Raw genomic sequence first — 10,462 nt, 5'->3', positions numbered from 1 at the left:
TATGATGGCACGGGAGACCCCGCTAATCATGTTAGGACATTCTCTAATGCACTGCTGCTGCAACCCGTGAACGATGCTATAAAATGTCGGGCCTTTCCTCAAACCCTGTCGGGTATGGCTCAAAGATGGTACAGTCGCCTACCCCCAAATTCTATTGGATCATTCAGAGAATTAAGTCAGGCTTTTATTAAGCAATTCATCAGTGGAAGAGTCCATGAGAAAAGTTCAGCATCTCTTATGAGTCTTGTGCAGGGAGCTAAGGAATCCTTAAAAGATTACCTGAATCGTTTTACAAAGGAGGCTTTAAAAGTCCCAGACCTTGATGATAAGGTAGCCATGATAGCACTGCAACAAGGAACTAGGGATGAGTTTTTCAAGATGTCTTTGGCCAAATGACCCCCTGAGAGCATGTTGCAGCTCCAAGAGAGGGCAGGGAAGTATATCAAGGTTGAAGAAAGTATGAGGAAGACCGTAGTAAGTAATGAGCCCACTGGAGGCAAGAAACGAAAAACTGATTTGGAGTATATCGCTAAGGACAAATATCCTAGAACTGAACAAAACCCTGATTCAACCCCCAAGAAGGGAGGACCTGGGCAAAAGTTCACTGAATACGCTAAGTTGAATGCTCCCAGAAGTCAGATTTTGATGGAGATTGAGAAAGACAGAGATATTCGCTGGCCTAAGCCCTTGAAGGCTGATCCCGCCAAGCTAGATAAGGGCAAGTATTGCAGGTTTCACAAAGATGTTGGCCATGACACCGATGAGTGTAGGCAATTGAAAGATGAAATTGAGTTTTTGATTCGAAAAGGAAGATTGAACAAGTATACTGGAGATGGAGGGGACAGAAATAATAATGGAAGGAAGAACTTTGAAGATCGTAGGAGGGACCAAGACGATCAGGGGCGAAACCCCCAGCCTAGAGGACCAGTTATAAACACCATTTATGGAGGGCCGAGACCTCGAGGGCCTGTGATAAACACGATCTTTGGAGGTCCAACTGCTGCTGGATTGTCCAAAAATTCCAGAAAGGCATATACTAGAGAGGTTATGCATATTGTTGGAGAAGCCCCGAAGAGGGCCAGGACAGAAGTAACATTGGCTTTTAATGATTCCGACCTAGAGGGTGTGAAGTTTCCCCATGACGACCCGCTGGTCATAACACCAATAATAGGAAATAGCCCGGTTAAGAGGGTCCTTGTGGATAATGGTGCTTCTGTGGATATCTTGCTCCACGACACCTTTCTAAGGATGGGGTATAACGACTCCCAGTTAACACCAACCGACATGCCGATATATGGATTTGCTGGAGTAGAATGTCCTGTGGAAGGGATAATCAAGTTGCCAACCACCATAGGTACGGAGCCAAGGCAAGCAACGCAGATGCTGGATTTCATAGTGGTAAAGGCTAGTTCAACTTATAATGCTATCATGGGGAGAACAGGGATACATGCCTTCAAGGCAGTCCCCTCTTCCTACCATTCAGTCATGAAGTTTCCCACCCGAAACGGGATTGGAGAAGAGAGAGGAGATCAAAAAATGGCTAGAAGCTGTTATGTGGCCTCTTTGAGGGCAGATGGAGTCGGGGGGGGGCAGGTTCTTCCTATTGAAGATATGGATGTTCGAGAAAATGATGAGAATAGAGGAAGGCCAGCAGAAGAATTGGTCTCGGTTCCTTTATACCCCGAGAATCCTGAGAGGACGACTTTCATTGGAGCCACATTAGAGGAGCCCCTTAAAGGGAAGTTAGTGAAATTTTTGCAAGAAAATAGTGATGTGTTTGCATGGTCAGCAGCTGATATGCCAGGCATAGACCCGGAGTTAATTACTCACAAGCTAAACGTAGATCCAAGCCGGAAGACAGTGAAACAAAAGAAAAGAAATTTTTCCCCGGAAAGACAAGAGGCTATAAAGCAGGAAGTGGAAAAGCTCTTAGAGGCTGGATTCATTGAGGAGATTCAATTTCCGGAGTGGTTAGCAAACCCTGTAATGGTGAAGAAGGCTAGTGGAAAGTGGAGGATGTGTATAGACTTCACCGATCTGAATGATGCATGCCCCAAAGACTGTTTTCCGCTGCCTAGAATTGATACTTTGATTGATGCTACCGCTGGACATGAGATGCTGAGTTTCATGGATGGGTTTAGCGGATACAACCAGATCAAAATGCATAAGGATGACATTCCAAAGGTATCATTTATCACTGACTTTGGTGTTTATTGTTATCTTGTTATGGCATTTGGTCTCAAGAATGCAGGAGCCACCTATCAAAGGTTGGTGAATAGAATTTTTAAGGATCTTATTGGTAAGACTATGGAAGTCTATGTTGATGACATGTTAGTCAAGAGTCTAGTAAAGACTGATCATATAGCCCATTTAAGGGAAGCTTTTGAGGTCCTGAGGTACCACAAGATGATGTTGAATCCGACGAAGTGTGCTTTCGGAGTAGGATCTGGAAAATTCTTGGGATTGATGGTCTCGAAGAGGGGAATTGAGGCAAATCCCGATAAAATAAAGGCGATCCTGGACATGGAACCCCCCAAAACTGTCAAGGATGTTCAGAAGCTTACAAGAAGGGTTGCTGCGTTAGGACGATTCATCTCCAAGTCAGGAGACAAGTGCTTGTCATTTTTCAAGTCACTGAAGAACATCAAAGACTTTGTATGGAATGAGGAAAATCAGAAGGCATTTGAAGAGTTAAAGAAGTATATGGGCCAGGCCCCGTTGTTGGCCAAGCCAGTTCTGAATAAAGTTTTATTTTTGTACTTGGCTGTTTCAGAGAGCGCCTTGAGCGCCGTGTTGGTTAAGGAGGAACTGAAAGTCCAGAAACCCGTATACTATGTCAGCAAAATTTTGCATGGTGCTGAGTTGAATTATTCAGCCATTGAGAAATTTGCTTTAGCCTTGGTAATGGCTTCAAGAAAGCTGCGTCCTTATTTTCAAGCTCACCAAATTGAAGTGCTAACAAATTAGCCACTAAGAAATATCATTCACAGTCCCAAGGCAAGTGGGAGACTGATTAAGTGGGCAATAGAGTTGGGACAGTTCGATCTCAAGTATAAGCCACGTACGGCCATAAAAGCCCAGGCACTAGCTGACTTCCTGGTGGAATGTACCATACCCAACAAGAAGTCGGGGGGCAGGAAGATACCATACCTCAAGACAAGGGAGTCGACAATGGGGACAAGGAGAAAGAATATTGGGTTTTCTATTTTGATGGAGCATCAAAAACAAATTCCAGTGGAGCAGGGTTGGTTTTGCAAAGCCCTGATGGATTCTTAATTGAGTATGCCATGAAGCTAGACTTCCCAACAACAAACAATGAGGCAGAGTATGAAGCCCTGATTGCTGGCCTTGGTCTAGCTGGGACACTTAGAGTCAAAAACTTAAAGGTCCGTGGAGACTCGAAGCTGATCATATCCCAGGTAAAGGGAGAATTTGAGGCAAGGGATGATACGATGGCTAAGTATATTCGCTTAGTAAGGGCTGTGATGACCCAATTTAATGAATGCCATGTTGAACACATTCCAAGGGAAGAAAATGCTAAAGCAGATGCGCTATCAAAGTTTGCTTCATCTGAGATTGAAGAAAGTTCAGGAAGTGTGTACTTCCGTGTTTTGAAGACACGAAGCATAGATGTTAAGCTTGTGGCTCCCGTAGGCTTGGGGACGTCATGGATTGATCCCATCAAGGCTCACATTCAGACCGGTTGGTTGCCAAGCGATGCAATTGAGGCACGGAAGTTAACTGTTCGAGCACTAAGGTACTCTTTGATAGATGGGATTCTATATAAAAGATCTTTCGTGGTTCCTTACCTGAGGTGTCTCAGGCCCGATGAGGCACGCTTGGCTCTTGAAGAAGTGCATGAAGGTATTTGTGGACAACACCTGGGGGGCAGGGCCTTGGCTCATAAAATAACCCGTTTAGGCTTCTATTGGCCAGAAATGATGGCTGATGCCAAAGAATATGTGAAGAAGTGTGATCGCTGTCAGAAGCATGCACCAGTTGTTAGACAACCCCCCGAGATGCTGACCTCTATCAACTCGCCTATTCCCTTTGCCATGTGGGGGATGGATATTCTAGGGCCTTTTCCTATGGCCACGGCACAAAGGAAATTTCTGATTGTAGCCATTGATTATTTCACCAAGTGGATCGAAGCCAAACCCTTGGCCAAAATCACAACTAAGCAGGTTGCACAATTCCTGTGGGAAAACATTATGTGCCGATATGGAATTCCCCGTATCCTCGTCACTGACAATGGAACACAATTCAACAATGAGGAATTCAAGAAGTATTGTGAAGAAAATGAAATTGAGTTACGATTCACCTCTGTGGCTCACCCGCAAGCCAATGGGCAAGCAGAGGTAGCAAATCGGATAATCCTGGATGGACTAAAAAAGAGGATCGAGAAGTCAAGAAATAATTGGGTGGATGAGATACTTCCAATATTATGGGCCTATAGGACTACCTGTAGAGTCACGACAGGAGCAACTCCTTTCATGTTGGCATATGGGGCAGAAGCAGTAGTTCCCGTGGAGATATCGCATTCCTCTCCAAGGATTCAGACTTTCAATGCTGTAGAAAATGAGGAAGGGCAGAGGTTAGCCCTGGATCTAATTGATGAAGTGCGAGATGAGGCACATGCAAAGATAGTAGAATATCGGAAAAAGGCTTCATTCTATTACAACCTAAGGGTTAAAGAGAGATTTTTTAAACAAGGAGATCTAGTCTTGAGAAAAATAGAGGCTTCTGGTGTTGGACAGAAAGGAAAGCTTGCCCCGAATTGGGAAGGGCCGTACAGAGTCAAGAGCGTTCAGGGTAGAGGAACCTACAAGCTGGAAACTATGGAAGGTTTTGAAGTCCCGAGGACCTGGCACGCACAAAACCTGAAGGTTTACTATGTGTAAGATAGGAGAAGTACGATTCTCACTTGTCATTGACAAGTAGGTTTAAAAGCACCTTGAAGCTTTGCTTGCATAGGATTTTATATTCCAGTAGAATTTACATTGTCTAGTTATTGTTGATTAGGGTCGAACCCATGCTATGTAAGGTTTTGGAAAACCAGACTTCATATTAAAGAGTTTGAAATTATTTCTATCTAAGGATGTTTAAGGTTCAAATGCATATTAAGATTGTAAAGATAAAACAGAAAAAGGCAAGAAAAGCAACGTATAAAACATAACCCCGAAGGGTAACAAGTTCTGATATAAATAAAGTTCAAAAAGAAGATATACAAAAAGCTAGGCCTTGGAAGGATGAGATTCCTCAGAACCACTATCCGAAGTCTCTTCGGAAGTTTCAGTCGTTTCTTCGGACGTCTCGGTCGTCCCCTCCGAAGTCCCTGTAGAAGTTCCCTCGGCAGAAGATGATGGCTGTTGAGGCGCTGCTTTGGGAGATTCTTCCACCCTGGCCTTCTTAGCAACAGGCTCGAATTCCTCCTCGGGGGAATCTTCCTCCTCTCCATCCTTGATCATACCAGCAAGCTTTTCAGTAACACCTCCAAGCTCTGGAACCCGCACTGGGCAAGGAAAGGGCAACTGCTCAAGGACCTCGGGAAACTCATCCTGGATGGCCTCCACAGCAGCGTCCCAGCCTTCCTTATAGCTAACAGGATGAAGAAGGGCGTCATGCTCCACCATCAAGTCTTTGAATTCTTGAGTGTCCATCCAGCCATCAAAGGCTTTTTCCTTCTGCGCCTTCAAGATGACATTTTCAGCCCGGGCCGTCTCCAGGTCAGAAGTGGAAGAGGCCAATTGAGCTTCAAGGGCCTCAATTTTTTGATTGGCCTCCTCCAACTTCTTGTTGGCATCTTCCAGGCCAACCTTCCAAGCCTTGGCTTGGTGAATAGCCCCTTGAAAATGGGCGTTAGCCTACAGGAGAAAACAGCAAAGGTTTAGAAAAGAAAGAAAAGAGAATCGTAAAAAGCATAAGTAAAGTACATACCGTCGCCAGAGCTTGGGCTCCAAACAGCTCATTCCCCTCCAAGTCCTGTTGAAGGACAAAATCTTGATAATCCACCGGGGAAATGGAATGCTTAGACCATTCCTTGGACAGGGCCGTGCTGCCCACAATTGAGTCCTTGCCCCGGATCCCCCAAGCAGGTTGAAAGTAGGCACCTGGCCTCTGCTTGGTGCGCAGAACTTGGCTGGGGCCTTCCTCATCTGGCTCCGTCGCCTGAAGAAGGAACTCCGGGAAGCGGTCACCCAGTCGAGGGTCCTTAAAGATCTTCCCGGCCCTCTTCATCCTGGTTGTCTCCAGGTCCTTCGGCTTGGTAGCCTCCTCAATCTTCTCAGCCACTGCAACAAACAAAGTCAGTTGAAAATCAATGAAATAAAAGTGCAGGAAATAAAGGAGATAAGAAAGGGAACTTACTTTTCTTATTAACGGGCGAAAGGCCGCGTTCTACCAGGACGGTCTCCCGGATAAGGTCCCAACAATGGGAAGTGCCGTTGTCTTGCGTAAGGAGGTTGAAACCTCTAGCCTCCTCCTCAGATAAAGTTATGTCATTCGGGCTCCCGTCTACGGCCAGCCCAAAGGATGATCGAAACAGGGAGCCCCAATCTCCACCTTCCCAAATAACAAACAAAAAATCTTTCTTCCACCCCAAGTTGTTGTCAGGGATGGACTTCCCATTTACGATATGGGGGATAGTGGGGCGCTGGTTGATAGAAACCCAACCCGGACTTTTATCAGGGCTGTTTTTAAACTGAAAAATCTTCCTGAAGACAGCAACAGATGTGGGGACGTTGTGCCTGGCGCATTGCGACAGATAACACAGAATAAACCTCCAGGAATTAGGGGGAAGTTGGCAAGGGCTGATGCCCACATCAGCCAGTAGCAAAGGAATGAATGGATGAAAAGGGAGTCTAATACCTGCCCTCAGAGTATCCCTATAGACGCATAACGCGTCCTTCTTCCACTGACAGGCCCTGTCGGCCGGACCCGCAAGAACCAGCTTAAAAGGCTCCTTGATTTTGAAGCAGCTGCTCAACTTTTCCAGCTCCTTGGGATCCCGTAAAGCACTGATATGATCGTGCGCGTCCAGATGCGCATCAGACGGATACTCGTCCCCTCGAGTGTTGATCATGTCGATTAAGGAAGTATACCTCGATCGAATAGGAAAATCATTGGACTTTCTAGCCACGTTCATCTTGGCCAAACGAGTCATTCTTTTGTCAGCCATCTGAAAAAAAGTATGAGGCACGTAAATAGGCTATCTTAAAATGGCACACAATGGAAAAATAATGAAAAGCAAAGGGAGGAATCTTACCTGAAGAAGCGCTCCTGAAAAAAGGCTTTGAGCTCCGACTTGCTGTTATTCCTCTGAGAATCTTAGCAGGAAGATGAAGAAGAAAACTAAGAAATGAGAAAGTGAGGAGTAATAGCCTTTCCTCATTCCTTTATATAAGAGGAAAAGGAAGTTCAAGGGACGAAAAGCCCATTGAGGACAAAAGCCCATAAGAAAAAGCCCAGAAAAAAGAATATTCCAGAATATTCCAAGGAATTCTAGAGCATTCTTAACAGGGTGTATTAAGCCCAGATCAATAAAAAGAGGCCCAATAAGATTTGAAAAGGCCCAATAAAAGAGGCCCAATAAGATTTGAAAAGGCCCAATAAAAGAGGCCCAATAAGATTTGGAAAAGCCCAATAATAGAGGCTCAGAAAAATTTAATAAGGCCCAACAAAAAAGGCTAGGCCCAAATCCAATTAGGATTTGGAAAATACAATACCCTAAATTAAAGCTAAATAAAGAAGGCTAGTGGAAGACCAGGAACCAGGTCGAATTTCAGGTCGTGAATCCTGCCCGAAATCTTTCGAGCAGACACCCGAAAATAGCTGGAATAACGGAACTGAATTGAGGTTGAAGCTTCGACCAGGAATGAGGTCGAATAAAACCAAGCATCTTTCAAAAAATAGGGATTAAAAACCCAGGTCGAAGTTCGACTAGGATCCTGGTCGAATTCCAGGTCGTGGATCCTAGTCGAAATCCTTCGACCAGGAAGCAAGAAAACCAAAGAATTTTCGAACAGGATTCAGGTCGAAATATCGACTAGAATCCTAGTCGACATCCTAGTCGATAGGCTTATATAAAAAAAAAAAAAAAAGGGGGTTGAATTTTCGACCTCGATCCAGGTCGAATTTTCGACTAGGATCCTGGTCGAATTCCAGGTCCTAGATCCAGGTCGAAATTTCGACTAGGATCCTGGTCGAATTCCAGGTCGTGGATCCTAGTCGAATTCCTTCGACCAGGATGACAAGGCTGGCCCCATTTTTCGACTAGGATCCTGGTCGAAATTTCGACCTGGATCCTGGTCGAAAAAAGGGCTGGAAATTTGAAAATTCCAGAAAATAAGGAAAAATCCCAGAAAATTAGGGAAAATTCCAGAAAATAAGGAAAAATCCCAGAAAATTCCAGAAAATAAGGAAAAATCCCAGAAAATTAGGGAAAATTCCAGAAAATAAGGAAAAATCCCAGAAAATTCTAGAAAATTAGGGAAAAATCCCAGAAAATTAGGGAAAATCCCAGAAAATTAGGGAAAAATTCCAGAACATAAGGGAAAAATCCCGGAAATAAGGGAAAAATTCCTGGAAATTAAGATAATTCCTGAATAAAAGGAAAAATTCGTTGTAAATGTGTAGGTCGCTCCACACTTTACGGAAAAACGAAACCCTGTAAGGGAACAAATAGACTTAACTTCTGCGAAACCTAATCAATGTTTCCCAAAAGTTGGGGGGCAAATGATAGGGATAAATAAATTATGTTTGTATAATTAAATACTGCATTAATTGTACAAACTGTGGGCTGCCAGGCCCAATAAAAAGATATATGATACTCAGACCAGAAAGGTTAAGCCTGATGGACCAGATCAGGCCTGATGGAATAAAAAAGGCCCAAAAGCCCTGATTATTAATTAATTTCGTAATTAATTAATAAGGGACAAATCAGATGTTGAAAAGAGTCCCGATAAGGATATAAATCCTTGGAGATTAGCCTCAAGGGGACCTAAAAGGATAAGGAATCAGTTTCCTACTATCTAGGACTCCAAAGTCCATTCTAATTATGAGACTTGCCCACCAAGTCTCCTATACCAAGTCCAATTCAAGGACTCCCAACATCTATATAAGGGGTCTCACCCCCACCAATCAGAACTACGTTTTTTGGCTTGATTCTCTAATTCACAGAGATACGTAGGCATCTCGTAAAGGCAGATTGAGTCACGAAACACGAGAGCAGCCATTAAAGGCCTTGAGCTCCCGAATCTTAGTATTAAATACAGCAAGTAATAACCTTGGTTTTTTATCCATAACACTAGCATAGGTATTATGCAATTTATAACAATTGAATCGACCATGAAATATCAAGATTATGAAACAGGCATGAATATATATCATATCAACATGCTCCAATATATCGCAAGGCTTGCTAATAATAACCATGCACTTACCTCAAGATAATGCATCAATATATTTATATCACAACAACAGTATAACGGGTAGAAAACTTGCCTGATTGTTCCGGGGTAGACTTAAGCTTAGAGTGGGTCTGGTCCAGAATTAGACCACGGTCGCTTAAGAAACTAGTCAAAACTCACTCATACACTAATGGTCGCTTATACGCTTAACGATTTGCATTAATCGCTCACGTACCCTCGGCTCCACTAATTTTAATAAATTAACCGTTATAAATTTTAAAGAGACTCTTTCGCGAATACTTTACCAACTTCCTAATACACCTTAAATAATTGTTTCATAATCCAATTAGTCTTTTAAGGGCATTAAACAAGGTTTCAAAGTAAAGTGAGGGGTAATGGTTCCCTCATGAAATGCCGTTACTTAAAACAGTCGTTTCTCTCAAACCGTACATCGGATATAAGCGAACCACATACCAAAACGAAGCTTACGACATGATCTAGCTAAAAATGGCAAAGATCAGAATCTTATAGTGAGTTCACAGGTCCTAAAGTTAAGCACAGAAACAGTTAAGGAAAATCGGGCATTACGACGGCTATGTTTACGCGATTCCCAAAATAATTACCAGTCTAAATCCTCATCAATTCACTCCCATCCTCCAAAAATCAATAACACAACAAATACAACTAAAACCACTGAAAAATCAGTCCACCCTCCAAGGTTTTACCAACTCATTCAATCACTACAAATTCACCATTCAAAATCAACACAACTTCACAAAAATCACTACTAAGCGTGGATCCAACTATACATTTACCAAATCATCTAAAAACTCAAACAATCAAGCTTAGTACTAAAGGTCAAGAAGTTTTTTACCTTTATTTGTGAGTGAAAAGTTGCTAGAGAGCCTTAAAATCTTGATCAATCCTTATACAAGCTTGGATCTCACAAACAATCAAGAAAACACAAAGTTAGATTTTGAAGTTTCTAAAAGTCCTATTTAAAGAACTGTAAAAATAAAGGTCTTACCATGATTATTTGGACGAGTATTATGAAG

The sequence above is a fragment of the Apium graveolens genome, chromosome 8, assembly GCF_009905375.1.
Source record: "Apium graveolens cultivar Ventura chromosome 8, ASM990537v1, whole genome shotgun sequence".
Lineage (NCBI taxonomy): Eukaryota > Viridiplantae > Streptophyta > Magnoliopsida > Apiales > Apiaceae > Apium > Apium graveolens.
This window is presented reverse-complemented; position numbering follows the sequence as displayed.